The sequence below is a fragment of the Zootoca vivipara genome, chromosome 13 (genome assembly GCF_965207765.1).
Source record: "Zootoca vivipara chromosome 13, rZooViv2.hap1.1, whole genome shotgun sequence".
NCBI classification, from domain to species: domain Eukaryota; kingdom Metazoa; phylum Chordata; class Lepidosauria; order Squamata; family Lacertidae; genus Zootoca; species Zootoca vivipara.
Genome location: NC_142596.1, coordinates 48,136,292 through 48,156,412, shown reverse-complemented (window position 1 = coordinate 48,156,412; position 20,121 = coordinate 48,136,292). Strand labels below are relative to the sequence as shown.

The following is a 20,121-nucleotide window of genomic DNA, read 5'->3' as shown; positions in this document are numbered from 1 at the left end:
AACAGGGAGTCAGAAGTGAGGATGGAGAGGCAAAAGACCCGGGGCCCAAGCACACTTGCATATTCTGAGCCTTCCCTGATGATCTGCCCCCTTCCCCCCCTTTTTTTAAAAAATAATTTTTATTAAAATTTTCCAAGAAAACAAACGAGCAAAAGAAAAAAGTAAGTTTTCCAAGTAAAAAAAACCACCTAATTACATTTCATTTTGAGTAACAGGTAGGTAGCCGTGTTGGTCTGAGTCGAAGCAAAATAAAAAAAATTCCTTCAGTAGCACCTTAAAGACCAACTAAGTTTATATTTTGGTAGGAGCTTTCGTGTGCATGTATCTGAAGAAGTGTGCATGCACACGAAAGCTCATACCAAAATATAAACTTAGTTGGTCTTTAAGGTGCTACTGAGGGAATTTTTTTATTTTATTTCATTTTGAGTTTACAAAGCCCATCTCACAACAAAAACATAACAAGAACATAAACAAATATCCCGAATTCCACTTCTTAGGGATATCTTTCTGAATTAGAATGTATTCGGTCTTTGTTCCACCGAACTCGGCTTCCCCTTCCCCCTACTTTGGTTTTATTTATCAAATTCTTACATCTCGCGCTCTTCTAAATCCAAACTTAATTTGTTTAAATATGATTTGTCAACATCCAAATAATCTCTATTATTACTGATGCAGGTCTTACCACATTCCTGTGAGTGGTTTTAAAGTTTTACAATGCGTATTAAGATATTCCGAGAATTTACTCCATTCCTTTTGGGTTTTCTGGTCTTTTTGTTCTCTTAAAGGTAAAGGGACCCCTGACCATTAGGTCCAGTCGTGACCGACTCTGGGGTTGCGCGCTCATCTCGCATTATTGGCCGAGGGAGCCGGCGTATAGCTTCCAGGTCATGTGGCCAGCATGACAAAGCCGCTTCTGGCAAACCAGAGCAGCACATGGAAACACTGTTTACCTTCCCGCTGTAGCGGTTCCTATTTATCTACTTGCATTTTGACGTGCTTTCGAACTGCTAGGTTGGCAGGAGCTGGGACCGAGGAACGGGAGCTCACCCCGTCGCAGGGATTCGAACCGCCGACCTTCTGATCAGCAAGCCCTAGGCTCAGTGGTTTAACCACAGCGCCACCTGGGTCCCTTACATTTGTTCTCTTACCCTTCCAGTTAACTTAGCCAAATCTATATACTCTATCATTTTGCATCTCCAATCTTCAACTGATGGAATCTCTGGTGTCTTCCATTGCCGTGCCAGTAACATTCTGGCCGCTGTGGTGGCATACATAAATATTCTTATATCATCCTTTTTTATTTCATTTCCAATTAAACTCAACAAGAATAGCTCTGGCTTCTTCGGGAATGTATATTTTAACAGCTTTTTCAATTCGTTAAAAATTAACTCCCAAAATGGTTTAACTTTCCTACAGAGCCCCCTTCCCCCTTTGTTTTGACAGATCAGGGGAGGCTCGGGAGTCACGGCCGGGCGTTGCCCAGGAGGAGCGCAAGGCGCACGGTTTCTCTGCAGGCAAGGTGCAAAGCCCTTCTTTCGCACCCTGTGAAGCATAAATGTGCAGAGTTGTTTTTAAAAAACTGGGCAATGGCCAGTTTTTCCCAGGATGCTAGGCATACAGTCTAGGGCATAGGGAGGGAGGAGACACCATTTCCCCAACGTGTTCTTTCCTCTCTGTTCCCACACCCCCTGGTTTTTGTTTTAGGAGGGGGGGGAACCACAGCAGGTTGAATGACCTTCAGACAGATGTAGAACTCTGCTGCTGACATGTCTCCTGTTCACAGGCATCAGAGGCGATCAACACGGCCGTTGCTCCCAGGACCAGGCCTACTCATCTTCCTGCCTGTGGCAAAAGAGTGGACACACCCCAGGGCATTTTGGGAAATGGGGCAGTGCCCCACCAAGCTCAGACTGTCCGCACCTGCCTGCCTTCTGACTTCCAACCAGTTCAGGGGGTGGCCATGCCTGTTAGCTTCCTTCTCCGTCCCAGGACTCAGCCTTAAAGGACTCAGCAAGGAAGAGGAGGACGGGGAGAACAACACTAGAATCAGTTGGTTCTCTCCGTCGTTGCCTCTGGCGACCCCTATTGCTGGCCTCCCCACCTTCTGCCCTATCCATCCCAATGGGCACTGAGTCTGGATAGCTCAGTTCGTTAGAGTGTGGTGTTGATAATGCCAAGGTTGCAGGTTTGATCCCTGCATGTTCCTGCGTTGCAGGGGGTTGGACTAGATGATCCCTGGGGTCCCTTCCAGCTCTACAGTTATATGATTCTAGGGTGCCGGAAAAGATGGGAAACCGGTCTGACCCAGCAGCAGTCTCCTAATGTTCTCAACTCTGCAACGCGAAGGCCGTCATCCCGAGGGTGCTTCTTTGAACACAGTCGGATTTACTTCTGAGTAGACACACGCAGTATCCGTCTGCGGGTCTCAGCGGGAGGCGCCTCGTATCTGACTTGCTTCTAACAGCTGTGCTCGCTCGGGGTTCTCATTCATCTTTCCTTTTTTTGAAGCCAGACAGGAAAGCAGATGGCGGCTGATGGCAGGGAGGTACCTGCTGGTGTCTCGACTTGACTCGCCCGATGAAGCTGACAGCTAGAGATGGCAGGAAAATGTTAGCAGTGCCTAAGGAAAACGCTTGGGCAGAGTGAGGAGCCCGTCCTGGTGGCCTGATCCTGACCTTGTGGGAACTGCGTTGGAGCCTTATCTCCAGAGGAATCGCTCACACACTTTGTGGAATCGTGGACTTCCCAGGTTTTTAAGCATGTGTTCCAACTTACCCCAAGCAGGGCAAACGTGGTCATTCAGCAAGGAGAAAAATTCAAGGTCAATCGTGACATCTCTCTTTAGGTAGGGTTGGGGATGCCACCAGCCTAAAACCCTGGAGAGCTGCTGCCAGTCAGTGCCAGAGATGGAGCAACGGTGTGACTCAGTATAAAGTAGCTTTGTATGGGCTCTTCTCACCTGACGTGGTCCTGATCTCCTGACCCCAAATGTGTCCCAGTTTTGCCCTTAGAGGGATGATGTTATGAAGATGCCCTCACTAGAGTTGGGATTCTGAAGAGCTCGGCTTCCTCGCATTTCTTCGAACAGGGGGTGGGAAGACTTCAAGCTTCCAAGATCTTTGTTGTCTCTCTGCAACCAGAACCCCTGTGTCTAACAGCTGGAGTCAACGATCCACAGTCAAAGTCGGCGTGCTTCTGAACAGGTAAAGGTAAAAGGTAAAGGGCCCCTGGACGGTTAAGTCCAGTCAAAGGCACCTAAGGGGTTGCAGCGCTCATCTCGCTTTCAGGCCGAGGGAGCCAGCGTTTGTCCACAGACAGCTTTCTGGGTCATGTGGCCAGCGTGACTAAACCGCTTCTGGCGCAACAGGACACAGTGACGTTTACCTTCCTGCCGCAGCGGTACCTATTTATCTACTGGCTTTCGAACTGCTAGGTTGGCAGGAGCTGGGACAGAGCAACGGGAACTGACCACCATCGCGGGGATTCGAACCGCCGACCTTCTGATTGGCAAGCCTAAGAGGCTCAGTGGTTTAGACCACAGCACCACACGTGTCCCGGTTGCTGGAAAACAAAGGAGGGGATCCCCTCCGGATTGCGGGCAGCATGCAGCGGAGAGGATTCACCTCGGAGGATGACTGGCTCCGGCATGGATTTTCCGGCGACTGGTGATGACCTTCAGATGTCTTCTAAAAGTCTGGTAGTTGTTTTTCTCTTTGACATCTGGTGGGAGGGCGTTCCACAGGGCAGGTGCCACTACCAAGAAGGCCCTCGGCCTGTTTCCCTGTAACTTGGCCTCTCGCAGTGAGGGAACCACCAGAAGGCCCTCAGTCCTGGACCTCAGTGTCCAGGCAGAAAGATGTGTGTGTGTGTGTGTGGAGACACTCCTTCAGGTATACTGGACCGAGATCTTTTAGGGCAGGCACCCCCAAACTGAGGCCCTCCAGATGGCCTACAACTCCCATGATCCCTAGCTAACAGGACCAGTGGTCGGGGAAGTAGGAATTGTAGTCCAAAACATCTGGAGGGCTGAAGTTTGGGGATGCCTGTTTTAGGGCTTTAAAGGTCAGCATTAACACTTTGAATTGTGCTTGGAAACATACTGGGAGCCAATTTAGGTCTTTCAAGACCGGTGTTATGTGGTCTCGGTGGCCTCTCCCAGTCACCAGTCTAGCTGCCACATTCTGGATTAGTTGTCGTTTCTGGGTCACCTTCAAAGGTAGCCCCACATAGAGCGCATTGCAGTAGACCAAGCGAGAGATAACTAGAGCATGCACCACTCTGGCGAGACAGTCCGCGGGCAGATAGGGTCTCAGCCTGCGTACCAGATGGAGCTGGTAGACAGCTGCCCTGGACACATAATTGACAGCTGTGTGTCCAAAATGACTCCCCGGCTGCGCACCTGGTCCTTCAGGGCACAGTCACCCCATCCAGGACCAGGGAGTCCTCCACACCTGCCCGCCTCCTGTCTTGTCAGGATTCAACATCAATCTGTTAGCCGCCTTCCATGCTCCAAACGCCTCCAGACACTCACACAGGACCTTCACCGCCTTCACTGGTTCTGATTTGAAAGAGAGGTAGAGCTGGTTATCATTCGCATATCTCCTCTAAGTCTCCACTTACATACCCAGCTCCTTCAACCGCTCCTCATCAGGCTTGGAAACCTGCCCTGAACTCAAAACGCCGCAACCTTTCTCCGGAGGGGAGTCTGAGCAACCTTTTCCCTGCCCCCACACATAGGGGGCGGGGAGCAGAGAAGCGCCGCGAGCCCCCCAGCAGGTGGCACTGTTGCCCTTGGCAAGGCCACCTGGCTCTCCCCACCACCCCCACCAACCCCCACCCCGGGGGGAAATTGGAGCGTGCGTTTCCGACAGCATCCAGTTATGCCTCTGAACTTTCTTCTCTCCCCCCCGCCAGCCCCCTCCCTCCCTCTTTCTCCCTCGGTCTCTTCCTGTGCAGTGTGGGATTTCACTTCCCCGCCGCGCTATGGCAAGGACGGGCTCTGCTGAAGAAGCAGCAGCAGCAGGCAGAGCCGCCGAGGATCAGGGCCCGGCCCGGGGGCGCAGCCTCCGCCGCTGCGCTTAAGCTGGCGAGCTGACGGGGCTGCACCGGACTCGCCTTCCCCGTTCGCACGACCCCCCACGCACCCACTCACCCCGCAAAAACCCCTCGCACCCCATCCCCACCTTTCAGCCTTCCCCGTTGCTCCTCGATTTCTCTTGCGCACCCGAGCCTCCGGATCGCGGGCAGCGCGCAGCGGACGGGATCCGCCTCGGAGGGATGGCTGGCTCCGGCACGGATTTCCCCGGCGACTGGCGGCGGAGGCGGCAGCAGGAGCAGGCGGGTCCCTGCGCGCACTGAGGGCGGCGGGGAAGGCGACGCGAGGTAAGAGCCGCGGTGCCCGCGACCCACGTCTTGTCCTCCGGGGCTCGTCCTCCTGCTGGACCCGTTTGCTGCGCGCGTTTGGAGGATCGCGCGGTGCAAAGGGAGAGGGGAAATCAGCCTTCCGGGGTCAGGAGGTGCAGACACGCACGCATAGACCCGCAGACCCAGACATACGCGCGCATTTTTCGCATTCTTGCTTGCAACGCGTGCTTGCGCGGGGAGTGGCGTTTGCGCGTTACGGAGCGCGGGGATCGGGGAGGTCGGAGGCGGGTTTGCGGTGTGTGAGGGGGGGCCGCGCTGGAACGATGGACGCGGAAGGGAACGAGGCGGTCGTGGGAACGCGTACACGGAGCGGAATGAAGAGAGGGAGATGCGGGGAGGATGGCTTGGCCTGCCTTGGCTTTTCTCTCGCATTCCCCCAACCCACAAAGTACCCAGTGAAAGATCCGTTCAGGATCCAGTGTAGGGCCAAATCGCGTGGGTTAGGACGGAAATAAAATAACCGCACCTCTTTTTGCACTAGCGTGGCCCACCTACGCTGGTGGGCTGCAACCTAGGTGGTCGCAGGAGGAGGGGTGTGTGTGTTGTAACATATGGTGGGATTATTCTTGGTGGTACGTGCCCTATTTGAATTACGCTGGAGTTGGACTCTCAAGAGTCCGGGACACCCTCCTCAAGTCCTGCACCTTAAGAGCACAGGAATCTGCCTCAGACTCCCTTAGCTTTGTTGACACTGGCTGGCAGGGGCTTCCCCTTGGCCAGGGGTTGAACCCGGGACCTTTTCCTGCCAGGCCTGTCTTCTGGTGGTCCCCAAGCGTAGAAGAGGGCCCTTCCCCCAGAGAGCAGCCGCTGCTGGGGAGAGGGCAGAAAAGGAATGCAGAAACGCGAAAATATCATCTGGGGCTGGGCCTAGCAGCAGCCCAGAGGCTTGGTGAGTGTGCTGCTTTGTTTTGCTTTCCCTCCAGGAAGAGAAAAAGCTGTTTTTTGCAGAAGGAAGAAAACCTCCAAGTGGCGAGGGAGAGGAAGGAAGGAAGGAAGGGGGAGTCCAGACAAGCAGCTGGTTTCTTGGCTTTGTGTGTTTGCGTGGGGTGCCAAGGGCTTTCCGTCCCAGATCGTCCTCTGCTGCGGATGAGTCCTGGGACCCAGGAGCCAACCAGTGCCAGAGGGGACGTGGCTCGCTCCCTGGGCACTGGCTGGGGTCCTAGCCGAAACGCCATCCCTTCAGAGGGGGTGCCCCCAGAGGCCTTGGCTCCCTTGCCCTTGGCTGCCCAGGTCGATGGGGCCGGGTGGGAACGGTGTTCGGTTTCTCAGGCAGGGCTTTGTGAGCAAGAGGAGGCTGGAAAGGAAGCTTGCTTTCCCAATCGCAAAAAAACCAACCCCACAAACCCGCTCAGGGGCCTAAGGAGGAAGAGGGGCCTCTCGGAATGACAGGCGAGATGTGATTTCGGACTTGCGGGTGAGGCCTGCAGCTGGAGAGCCTTGTTTTGAAAGAGGCTTCGCAGACTTCCTTGCAACGGTGCAATCGGAAGGGCGCCCCATGGCTCGGCCTGGGCCCCGGAAGGTGTTTCCCGAATCCGTTGCTCTGCCCCAGAATGGGGGCGGATGGCGTCAGCGGTGTTGTGGTCTGGGGAGCACAGTGCCCCACTAGGCAGGCTGTTGTGCAGATGCTGAAAGCTTCTGTTTATTTATTTATTCCCCTTTCCCAGAAGGATGAGTTCACTCCCAGGCAGCGTTTGATTATGGTTTCTTTTTAATTTTAATTTTAGGAACTGTTTTTAACGTTGCTGCCTAGTGCTATGGCATTGTGGTGAGCCTCAGCGATTTATAAACATCCATCATCGTCACGGCAAGCGAGGAAATAGCGATGATAAAGATAGCACGTCTTATGTATTTTATTTTTCAGTATTTCTGTACCACCAGCTAACCAAAAGCTCTCTGGATGGCTTAGCAGCGCGCAAAAAAAAGTTAATGCCATAATTTTTTAAAATAAAATTTAACATGCATATAGTGTTTAGGGAAGAAGCTCAAAATAGCTTCCCATTATCTAACTGCTCACAACAGTCCTGTAAGGTAGATCAGATTATCCTCACATGGCAGATAAGGGTGGGGATGTTGCCTCAGGCTTCCCTGAGTTCTCAGATGAGGCAAGATTTTTGAAGAGAGGATAGTATGACGGATTTGAACTCGGAGCAACAGAAGGAATGAGAGATCATTGTATTTTTGTCACGGGATTAGAGATAGAAGATTGGGTGCAGCAAAGGGAGAAATAAAAAACACTGGAAAACAGGATGGGAAGTTGGCAAAACAAAAGAAAAAATAATATGTTTTGGGAGTGTATATGTGAAACTTTGAAAATTTAACAAAATATAACTGGAAAAAGAGATTTTTTAAAGAGGGGATGCCCCAATTCACATAGTTTAGCATACAACTGCCTTTTGTTCCTCTGGTGATAAACTGCCCTGTGTCTTCTGAGCACATGCAAAGTGTAGTTGCTTCAGCCCTGTGGGGGCCGCTGTGCATCTTCCCTTTGTGAAAAGCCCATGTGTCATGATTGCACATGCATACGCTTCAGTGTGGGTGTGCATGAACTGCAAAGATACTGGCTATGTATATGCAACTCCTGCGTTGCGACAAATCTACGTGCTTATTTTGAAAGTTGCATTTGACCTGGCCATGCTTCCTGCGTAGGAAATATATCTCCCATTAAGTGAAAGCAGGTAAACGCGGTCCACACCCACTGGCCTCGAGTCAGGACTACTTTGGGTCAAGGTCCACCCAAACCTGCTTTCCTCTGCCAGTGCAAGACCAGGCAGTCAGATGCTTCTGGGAACTTGTAGGTGAGCCCAACAAGTGAGCCTGTTCCCCTGTATCTTTTACTCTGAGGTATACTGCTTCTGGACCTGGAGGTTCCTTAATTAGCCGGGCAAATAGGCACGACATAGGCTTCTCCCTCTCCATGTAACTGACTGGTTCTTATTTAAAGTCATCTCGCTAGACCAAGGGTAGGAAACTTGTTGCCTTGTGAAGTGGTTAGGCTGCAATTCCCGCCATCCCCGAACATTGGCCGGGCTGGCTGGGGCGCAGTGTTCGAAATTAGCCAGGCGCCAGGCGCATTTTGCACCTGGATTTCGACCACTTGCGATGCCTGGACGGCGCCTGACACCTCTACCATCTGGACATGCATGCCTGGCCTTGGGTCTGGACTGTTTTCACACACTAACACCCCATCCTGTAGAATTCTATCGGTTATATTTTATCTGCACAATCGGAACGAATTTCAAGAACCAAAATGCTTTTTCCGTGCAGCCTGGGCAAGAGCAGGCGCCATTAAGAAAGAGAGGTAGGAATAGTCCAATTTATATGCAAGGCGGTCCCTGGATCAAGTGACTTTTCTTCTTTAGGCTCTCAAAGTTTTTGCTAGGCGAAAGCTCCCTGGATAGCTCAGTTGGTCGGAGCGTCGTGCTGATAATGCCAGGGTTGCAGGTTCCATACCTGAATGGGATAGCGGCATATTCCCGCATTGCAGGGGGTTGGACCAGAGGAGCCTCGGAGTCCAACTATGCAATTCTATTAAGTCCTATTCCTGACCATTGTCATTGCTGGCTGGGGCAGATGGGAGCTGAAGTCTGGAGCGCCCCAGGTTTGCCATCCCTGCGCCGGCAGTGGCACCTGCATGTGTGGCGAGGCCTCAGTTCCCCTCTAGTGGACGTGCGCATAACTTCATGTGCGCGAGCCCCAAAGAGCAATGTGCTGTACGCAGCCTGTCATTTCTCACCCTGCAGCCGGGAAGGTCGATTTCAATCTGCCGATAACGAAGCATGGGACAAGAACATTCATTTTTTGGTGTACCTTTTAACCCAAAGAAAGAGGAGCCGCTTTGAAAATCAGTGCAGGACAGTGTTATTGCAGAGCAGAGTCCATGAATACGGCCTGCCATGGTTGGAGGAGAGCCTTTGGGAAAGCGCAGCAGAGAGGCCCTGGGTATGAGAAGAGCGACGCTACAAGGCTATCCCTGTTTTATCTTGGGAATGCAGTCCTGAACTTGGAATTGCTGAGCCAGGGGATAATTATGTGTCGCAACAAACGTGAGCAGTGTTTATTCTTAAAGTGGAAAGCCACGTGGGGAGGTGGAATTTGAAGCGAGAAGCAGTTGTGTATGAGTGCCTGTGCTTAATCCTTCCCCACCTGCCATTTCTCCGTTCCAAATCACCAGGGGCATCGAAAGATGCCGGGTATGGGCCAAGGGGACAAAAAAAATTGCTTCCCATCTGCCAGTCAGTGCCATTTTCTGTGTACAGACGCAGGTTTAGAACTTGAATGGTGGCACAAGGCGAGTCTTCTAATTTCCGATCTGTATTGCCCCAGATAAGCGCAATTAATCTGCCCTCCCACCCCAAATCATCCCAGATCAGTTCCTACTCAATTCATTTGTCCCCAATTAATTTCCCAACAGATCCTGCTCCAAATCAATTCAATTCCTTTTCAATTAGTCCCATTCATTAAGCCCAAATCATCTCTAGATAAAGTCCTCTTAAATTAATTTATTCCCCCAACTTAATGTCCTACCCAGAAACTGAGATCATCCTCGCTTTTTGGTTTCCTCTGAATTCATTGCACACCAAGAAACATTTGGGGCACACACACACACAAAAATTCTGGTGCCCATGGACGTACCCCTAGCAACGCCCACTTAATCAACTTCCCCAAATCATGTTTTCGCCTAGTCGCCTTCCTTAAGGAGGGGTTGTAGGTCAGTGCAAGGGGTCAAACAGCAGGGGATGGGGAAGACCCTTCTCTGCCTGAGACACTAGGAAGCTGCTGCCAGTCAGGGTAGATGGTACAGGGCTAGACGCGGGTGGTGCTGTTGCCTAAACCACCATGCCTCTTGGGCTTGCCGATCAGAAGGTCAGCGGTTCGAATCCCCATGACGGTGGTGTGTTCCCGTTGTTCTGTCCCAGCTCCTGCCAAATAGCAGTTCAAAAGCAAATAGATAAATAGGTACCACTGTGGCGGGAAGGTAAACGGTGTTTCCATGCGCTGTGGTTTCCGCCACAGTGTCCCATTATGCCAGAAGCGGTTTAGTCATGTTGGCCACATCACCCAGAAAGCTGTGGACAAACGCCGGCTCCCTCGGCCTGAAAGCAAGATGAGTGCCGCAACCCCATAGTTGCTTTGACTGGACTTAACCGTCCAGGGGTCCTTGACATTGACCTTACAGGGCAAGATGAACAAATAGTTTCACCTGTTCCAGCCCCCTAATGGTCCACCTACACTGTGGAACTCCCTGGCCCTTGATATTAAGCAAGCACCTTCACTGCCTGCTGAAAACATTTTTCTTTAGACAAACCTACCCAGATATCTAGAACTGACCTGTGCTCGGATCTGTGTTTAGCTTATCACTGATTCTGAATGCTTTAAAAAAGTTGCTTAAAAGCTTTCTGAGAGTAAGAGCTGTTCAACCGTAGAACAGTCTCCCTCGGGGGGAGGTGGTGGACTCCCCTTCCTGCAGAGGTTGGGTGGCCTTCCTGCAGAGGTTTCCAAGCAGAGGTTGGGTGGCAGTCTGTCATGGATGCTTTAGTTGAGACTCCGGCATTGCAGGGGGTTGGACTAGATGACATTTGGGGGTCCCTTCCAACTCTACGATTCTATGAACTGTTTTTGCTGGTAACCTTACCACTTTATTTTTTCCAGTAAACCTCTTTGAGGCTTTGTTTTTGTTTTTTGTTTTGCTTGCAAATTGCAATGAAGCAATTGCCTCCGATGGCGCTGTTCATTCCAGGTCCCTTCTGTCTGCCGCTCACTGCCCTCGTCCTCCCTTTCAGGTTGCCTGACCTATGTAGGCAGGCTGCACCAGCGGGGAGAGAGAGGAGGTCACCAGACATCTTCCCTCTCCCTGCAGGCGCTGCGCACCCTGCATGCAAGCAGCAAGGCATCGGGTTCTCTCAGCAGGGCACGACAGAGCAGCCTGATCTTGCTCCGGAAGAGACCTAGAAGTGCCAGGCTGCATCGCAAAAGGTGGCGAGGCGGAGAGCGGGCAGGCTTTTAGCACCGTCTATGCAACGCACAATAACAGCGCTGATGCTGCCGTTGAAAAGCAATAAGACGGCGGACCATCACTCGGTTGTCATCATACATGCTTCCCATACAGAGGGTCCCAGATTCAGCCCTGAGCATCTGTAATTAAAAAATATCCAGGGCTAGGAGAGCTGCTGGCACGTTCGTGAAAGCCATTGCCAATTAAGAGTAGGGAATTCTGGGCTTGGCGGAATAAAGATCTGATTCAATATACGGTTGCAATAACATAACATAACATAACATAACATAAAACATAAGAACATAACATAACATAACTCACCCAAACGTGCAGCAGCAGGGTATTTCATCATGCAATATACAAATCAAACAAAAAAAAATACACAGTTGTACCTTGGAAGTCGAACGAAATCCGTTCCGGAAGTCCGTTCTACTTCCAAAATGTTCGGAAGCCAAAGCGCGGCTTCTGATTGGCTGCAGGAAGCTCCTGCAGCCAATCGGAAGCCGCAGAATCCCCGTAAGACATTTGGCTTCCAAAGAACGTTCACAAACCGAAACAGTCACTTCCGGGTATGCGGGGAGACAAAACGTTCGAGAACTAAGCTGTTCGAAAACCAAGGTACGACTGTATAGAATAAGAGACAGAAATGATGCGCCGATATAAATCGAGACATTTGTATTACCCGTGCTGGCGTGGATGGTGAATACTGAGCAACTTAAGTGCAAACTAGCCTAGGAAATAAAAATCCTACTAGGTGATGTAAAAGTGTTTCGGGTCCTCCAGCCTCCTGGAGACACTCACCAGCCTTAGCGGTGGTGACTCTTAATCTCAGGATCCTGGGTTCAAGCCCCACGTTGGGCAGAAGATTCCTGCCCAGATGACCCTTGTGCTTCCCTTCCAACTCTCTGATTCTAGGACTGGTGGAGCCCATGCCATTCAGAGCTCTGGAGCCCACAGATTCTAGCTTGGCCCCCTTCCTGCTTGCTGCTGAGTTCTGCAAGGGGCAATGCCAGAACAAGGAAAAGGGGGGGGGGAGCTGGCAGTCAGTGCTACCCCCTAGACTGGATGCAATTCAGAAAGCAACAGTGTGATGCAGTGTGCATCAGTGTGATGCAGTGTGAAGTCAACAGTGTGATGCGGCAGCTAAAAAAGCCAATGCAATTCTGGGCTGCATCAATAGGAGTATAGCATCTAGATCAAGGGAAGTAATAGTACCACTGTATTCTGCTCTGGTCAGACCTCACCTGGAGTACTGTGTCCAGTTCTGGGCACCACAGTTCAAGAAGGATACAGACAAGCTGGAACGTGTCCAGAAGAGGGCAACCAAAATGGTCAAAGGCCTGGAAACGATGCCTCATGAGGAACGGCTTAGGGAGCTGGGTATGTTTAGCCTGGAGAAGAGAAGGTTAAGGGGTGATATGATAGCCATGTTCAAATATATTAAAGGATGTCATATAGAGGAGGGAGAAAGGTGGTTTTCTGCTGCTCCAGAGAAGCGGACACGGAGCAATGGATTCAAACTTCAAGAAAGAAGATTCCACCTAAACATTAGGAAGAACTTCCTGACAGTAAGAGCTGTTCGACAGTGGAATTTGCTACCAAGGAGTGTGGTAGAGTCTCCTTCCTTGGAGGTCTTTAAGCAGAGGCTTGACAGGCATATGTCAAGAATGCTTTGATGGTGTTTCCTGCTTGGCAGGGGGTTGGACTGGATGGCCCTTGTGGTCTCTTCCAACTCTATGATTCTATGATTCAAAGCAGGAAAGTGGCTGAAGGCCAGGCTGAGATTGGCTGGGCTGTCTTTGCCCTCATAGATCACCCTTCCGCAGCCTAGTGTCCTCCTCCAGATCTTGTTGAACTCCCAACTCCCATCACTCCTGATCCCTTGGCCATCTTAGGAGCTGGAATCCAGCAACATCGCAGGGGTACCATGTTGGCTATTCCTTTCCACCCTGGGTGGGAAGCATGCGAGCAGATGTCTGGCCTTCTTTAATGCCCTACTAAGGTTCCTTGCAGACATGAGCGTCTTATCTCAAGAAAGAAAGCACTTAGATCCTATCTGATTATACCCACGTGTTGCCAGACCTAGATGTCCTCAAGAGCTCCCATTCTAGAGTTGCCATTTTGCATTGCTAAGCATTGCCTTGTTTTCTTACTTCCCCCTACTCTGTTGAGCTCACATTGATGTCTTCGGCCTGAGTTTTACAGAAGGTCCACCCATGTGTAGCAGAGGCAGTTGCAACAAGGCCAAGGTACCTGCCTAAGGGTCTTCGCTTGGTGGTCTTCGTTGATTACATAGCTGGTTTAATTGCTTTGAGAATCATGGAGTCTGCCTGGCAAACTCTTCCCGGGGAGGGCAGGTGGTGGTGGAGGTAGAAAGGCAGTTGATGGCTGCAGAAAATCTCTTGCCCAATTTTAATTCCTGCTGGTTGTGTCTGTGCGCCTGTTTCTCCTGTGTTTTCTAAGTTGATGACTTCTGCAGATTTCCGTTTGGCTGGTTCCCGCAGGGTGTCTGGTTTTACCTTGTTTTCAGCTATTTGCGTTAACTCAAGGCCCTGGATGTTTCTCCGCATGTTCTTTCACTTGCAGGTCTGTGCATCATAGGGTTTGTAGCCTTACTAAGCGCAGTCGTCCTTGTTATGCTTCCTAGCTGGCTGTCGCGCTGCATGATGGGTTTTGCAGTATAGAAGTCACACTGTCATTTTACTGTTCTCAGCTATGCGTATCTTTTGTTCTCGTTTGCACCCTGTATTGTAGGACTTGAGATGGCAAGAACTGGCTAAAGAAAACACTGGGGACATGTAGATGGATAGGAATAAGACTGTGAAAACGCTGCTAAATGATAATAATAATAATAATAATAATAATAATAATAATAATAATAATAAAAACAATAATGCAGATTTTTGTGAGAATATCCAGTGCCTCTCAACATGACAACAATGAACATTTCCTAGCCTGCTGTGGTTGTTTTCAACAGATTTTTCTCTTTTTTAAGCTGACTGTGTTACAACTGCCAGATTCAGCAGGATTCAGCAAGGCAGGAATCATGATACTCAACCTTAATTCTGCACTTTGCTAATTGAAATCCACGTCTAATTGTGAAATTCCTTGTTCGCCTAATGCAGCAATTTTCAAACTCTATACCTTTGGCAAACCCCTTCCCACGCTTGTGTTCGCTTTACTGGTGGTTTGTTCATCATCCTATATATGATTCTATATTTGCGATGGCTCTATTGTTTGAAAGCCGCTTTGCGATTCATTTGAAGGGAAAGCGGCAAAGAAATATAATAAATCAACTCAAAACCATGTCAACATCTCTGCTGAGGAGACGTCTCCCTTTCATGCCCCCCCCTCATGCTTTCTAAGCTGCATTTATTTGTTTGGGAGATCTATACTCCGTCTTTCGATCAAAGGATCTCCAAGGTGGCTTGCAGAAGATTCGAACGTGACATAGGTCTGGAGGAAGCTATTGTGTGGGTGGGACAGTGGATGTTTTAATAGAACCTTATCCCAGGGGCAAAGAACCAACCCCACCCCTCAGTCCTAACCAGCCCTCCCTGGTGGCTATTTTTCTTTTAATGTCTATGCTAATTGCTTCCATGCAATTACTCTCTGGCCTCGAGAGTGCACCCTGGCATGCGCCTCCTCCAGTGCAAGGGTGGATCAATAGCTGTGGACCGGCTACCTGCGATGGAAGCAAGCCTGCCGTTGTTGACCTTGCTCTGGAGGAGCAGATTTCAAGGAATCCTAAGGTCCCCGGAACACAGCTGAAAAAACGCTCAAGCCAAGCGAGTGTGTCTGTTTTCCAGCTTTCAGATGTTAGGCTGTACGACTCCTTCGGCATCCTTAAACGAAAGAGACAAGCCGTTCTCCAGATATCTCCTGGTGAAAATCAATTGCCAGCTGAAACAACACCAGTGAATCTCTTCTTTTAATTGCTTTTGTCGACGTCGAAACAAGCCAACCGGCTAAGTTTAAGGCCCCGATCGGACCCTGCCAGTCAGCCATTTTGTTTGCACGGAAGCAGACCCATTTCGATGTGGGGAGGCCCCGACTCTCGGAGACTGCAAGTCCCAGCAGGCCATGTGCCATCTTGATTTCGGCAGCTGCTGAAGCTGCTCAAATCAAGATGGCACATGGCCTGCTGGGAGTTGTAGTCTACGCAGCCCAGGCCGACCCACGTTAGCAGCCACCACCGTCATGAAACGGCTTTCCGTCGGGCGGGCTGGGTTGTTTTCTGCCGGAAGACATTGCTTTTGTCGGTGCAGAGGCCTCTTCGGTTTGTGCCACTTTGCCAAATAGGCCAGGGCCTGTGACCTGGACTGCATCCATTTCAGGTTCAGCTCTCCAAGGCTTGGGCTCTGAGAGCTCTTGCTCAGAGCAGAAGTGGTTCCCAGAGCCTTTATGACACCTGTACCCTTCTTTTTTTTGAAGGGGGAAAAAACCCCACACATCTCTGCACAGCAAAACACGGCAGATTGCAGAATATCAGACAGACTGGGGCGAAGGGGAGGCTTTTAAAAAGTAAAAGTAAAAAGGCCAAGCCGGGTTTTATTCTCCCTTTGAGACAAGCTGAGGAAATCTATACCAAAGGCATGAAAGGGCAATAAAGACAGACTCCCCCCCCCCTGCTTTTGCTCTCCCCACACACCCCGAGCAAAATTAATTGACTGGATCTCGCCCTTCGTTTGGAAGCCGGTGAGCAGGAACTTGGTGCCATGCTCCAGAGCTAAAGGAGAGAGCTGCTTTTCCTCCACTTCCGAGGGCTGGAGAATTAATGCAAAACCCAGCCAGTCCGCAGGAAGGATCTTTCTGCCAAATGAGAAATCCCGTTGGTTCTTGTGCCTTCGGTGTGAGAGCAGCTGCGTTGCATGCAGAAAGTTGCAGGTTCAAGCCCCTACTCCAAGTTGTTGTTGTTTAGTCGTTTAGCCGTGTCCGACTCTTCGTGACCCCAGGGACCAGAGCACGCCAGGCACTCCTGTCTTGCACTGCCTCCCACAGTTTGGTCAAACTCATGTTCGTAGCTTCGAGAACACTGTCCAACCATCTCGTCCTCTGTCGTCCCCTTCTCCTTGTGCCCTCCATCTTTCCCAACATCAGGGTCTTTTCCAGGGAGTCTTCTCTTCTCATGAGGTGGCCAAAGTATTGGAGCCTCAGCTTCACGATCGGTCCTTCCAGTGAGCACTCAGGGCTGATTTCCTTCAGAATGGATAGGTTTGATCTTCTTGCAGTCCATGGGACTCTCAAGAGTCTCCTCCAGCACCATAATTCAAAAGCATGAATTCTTTGGCGATCAGCCTTCTTGATGGTCCAGCTCTCACTTCCATACATCACTACTGGGAAAACCATAGCTTTAACTATATGGACCTTTGTCTGCAAGGTGATGTCTCTGCTTTTAAAGATGCTGTCTAGGTTTGTCATTGCTTTTCTCCCAAGAAGCCGGCGTCTTTTAATTTCATGACTGCTGTCACCATCTGCAGTGATCATGGAACCCAAGAAAGTAAAATCTCTGCCTCCATTTCTTCCCCTTCTATTTGCCAGGAGGTGATGGGACCAGTGGCCATGATCTTAGTTTTTTTGATGTTGAGCTTCAGGCCATATTTTGCGCTCTCCTTTTTCACCCTCATTAAAAGGTTCTTTAATTCCTCCTCACTTTCTGCCATCAAGGTTGTGTCATCTGCATATCTGAGGTTGTTGATATTTCTTCCGGCAATCTTAATTCCGGCTTGGGATTCATCTAGTCCAGCCTTTCGCACGATGTATTCTGCATATAAGTTAAATAAGCAGGGAGACAATATACAACCTTGTCGTACTCCTTTCCCAATTTTGAACCAGTCAGTTGTTCCATATCCAGTTCTAACTGTAGCTTCTTGTCCCACTCCAAGTAGGATCGCATAAAAGCCTTGTTACCCCTTCATCTTCTGACACCTCCTCTTCTCCCCCTCCACTCTCTGACCTCTCATTGTTGTCCCACCACCACTCCCCGGACTCTGTCTTCTCCCCTTGGGGGGTGTGTGTGTTCCCAGCTGGTTCCTCCCACCATTCCTGTGCGTCCAGCCAGTCTACGGCAGTGGGCATCATTGCCTCCTGGTGCAGTGAGTTCCAAAGATTCACTGCATTTTGGGAATGGGCTGCTTTCTTTTATCTGTCCTTTTATCTTCCAACATTCAGCTTCCAGGAGTTCTAGTGCGATGAGAGAGGAGCCTTCCCCCAGGTCCTGATCCCCTCCCACTCCTCCGGGTCTCCTCCCCTGGGTTGGGCTCCTCCAGTTCCCCAGTCTTTTCCCACCCCTCCTTCCCCTCTGGCTTTCCCCTCCTGCCAGGACGTTTCCATGGGACCCATGGCAAACTGGACTGGGAGGAAAGGGTCTCAAGGTGCCACACTCATGTGAATTGCCAGTTGGTCATGGTTAGGGCTTCCAGGAATGGTTAGTTAACTTCCTGATAACTTCGGAAGTTGTGTTGCATTTGTCCCTCTAGACCAGGCATCCCCAAACTTCGGCCCTCCAGATGTTTTGGACTACAATTCCCATCATCCCTGGCCACTGGTCCTGTTAGCTAGGGATCATGGGAGTTGTAGGCCAAAACATCTGGAGGGCCACAGTTTGGGGGTGCCTGCTCTAGACTCTCCAACTCTAGAGTTCTGATTCTAGGAAGTCTTTCCCATGACCTGCTACCTTGACCCTTCCAACTGGGGATGCCAGGATTGACCCTGAGAATTTTAGCATAACAAGGATGTGCCCCTTCCACCAAGTTATGGACCTTCCTGAAGGTATGGCAGATGGGGGCAAGGGCACCCAGTTACCATGAGCAGAGTGGCAAAGAGATGCGCTCATTGGAGTCTCGTTGGTGCTCCTGGATTTGGCATTTGAGCGTATGGAACTGCGTTGCCCTGAGTCAGGCTGCTGCTTCATCTAGCTCAGTCTTCTTCTTTGCAATCACTCGTAACCGAGTAAGATTGTCTTCCATAAGCACAGTTTTAACAGTAGGTCCGTAAGTGACTTTGGCGGCCAATTCTGGATCCACACGATCTTCCACAGTGGGGACATAGGTTTCTGGGCGGGAGTTGATCATGGTGAGGGTTTGCCAAGCATGCCTTCCTCTTAGCACGTCTCTCCCTTGTGTCCTGAGTTTGAGCGTCTTCAAACCCCAGGACACCTTTGGTAAAGGCTGTTCTCCAATAAGAGCACTCGCAGGCCAGTGTTTCCCAATTGTTGGTGTTTATACTACATTTTTTAAGATTTGCCTTGAGACAGTCTTGAAACCTCTTTTGTCAACCACCAGCATTACGCTTTCCATTTTTAAGTTTGTGATGGAGTAGTTGCTTTGGAAGGCAATAATCCAGCATCCGCACAACATGACCATTCCAACGAAGTTGATGTTGAAGATCATTGCTTCGACACTGGTGATCTTTGCTTCTTCCAGTACACTGGCAGTAGATCACCTGACTTGCCAAATGATGTGTAGAATTTTTCGGAGACACCGTTGATGGAATCTTTCGAGGAGCTGGAGGTGGCGTTTATAAGTGGTCCATGTTTCACAAGCATACAGTAGCGTTCACACTAAGGATCCAGCCACACTTCTGGTTGCCCAGTGCCTTAAAAAACCACAGGTCTGAGAAGCTTTCTGCTTGTCTCACGCTTTTGGGGCGCTGGTCCGAGTGATTTTCCATTTCCCCCTGCTTTTCACCTTCAAATTGGAGCAGGCATCAATTCCCAGCAAACCCAACTGATGTTCCAGCATTGGGAGCAGGTATTCCCATGGGGAAACGGCGGGGCAAGCCCCTAACTGGCAATGGCTTTCCAGGGTTTCGAATGGGTGGGTGGGTGCCTCTCCCAGCCCTACGCCGAGAATTGAACCTGCAGCATTCTGCAGAGCTGCGACGCTTCCCCAGAGATGAGGAACCTGTCTTATGACAAACATGGGCCATTGGTCCACTGATTGGCAGAAGTTCTCAGGGACCGAGGTCTTTCCCCAGCCCTACCTGGGAATGTGGGCGGATTGAACCTGGTACCTAATACAGGCTCTGCCTTCTTCTCTTCGCTTTCATTCCTGCCTCACGATTCTGCCTTCAAGTGTTCCTTTGGTCTATGAAAGGAGGAAAGGGGAGGGAGGGAGGGAGGGGGGAAGAGGTACCAGGGGGCCGAGGCGATGTCAGAAGGACTCCTCTCTCCGGGCAGCTGGTGCGAAGAGAAGGATGCGACAGAGCCCTCCCGGGGCCCAGAGGGAGAGATGGAGATTAAATAGCAAGAGAGCTGTGAGGCTAAAGTAGCTCAAGGCAAAAGATCAGGATGGAGCGAAGGAAGGCAGGGAAGCGGGAGGGGGAGAGACGGAGGGAAGCCACCAAACACACAATTCCTTGCTTTTCGACATCTCTCCAAGATGCAGCTAAGCTATACAAATCTAGCCAGCGTTGAGCCCTTATCTTCCAGGAGCAGAAACAATTGGCCTGCAGGAAGGAGAAGGGGAAGGCATTGGAGGAAGTGGGAGAGAGAGAGAGAGAGAGAGAGAAGCAATCTGTTTGATTGACAAACAAAACGGGGGAGGGGGTTGGAAACACCCCCACACACAAACAAGAAGGAAGAAAGGAGGAGGAGGCAGCAGCTGTCTGGCTGCCACTTTGGCGTCGACACCTCCCTCCCGCTCGCTGCTCCTGCTGCCAGTGAGATGTTCTGACTGGCTGAGTTCAATGTCAGCCGCTCGGCA

The 20,121-nt window shown here is 50.6% G+C and overlaps 1 protein-coding gene across 2 annotated transcripts in view; it reads left to right on the top strand.

The window, feature by feature from the left end:
• Positions 1 to 5,246: 5,246 nt before the first annotated feature.
• The window catches only part of RAI1 (retinoic acid induced 1), a 219,254-nt gene continuing 204,379 nt past the window's right edge, over positions 5,247 to 20,121 (top strand). The window contains exon 1 of one of the 2 annotated variants that reach the window (XM_035132142.3): positions 5,247 to 5,382. The gene's annotated coding sequence lies outside the window, so the exon portion shown is untranslated. The remainder of the gene's footprint in view (positions 5,383 to 20,121) is intronic. The other variant, XM_088657235.1, reaches the window with a different exon arrangement.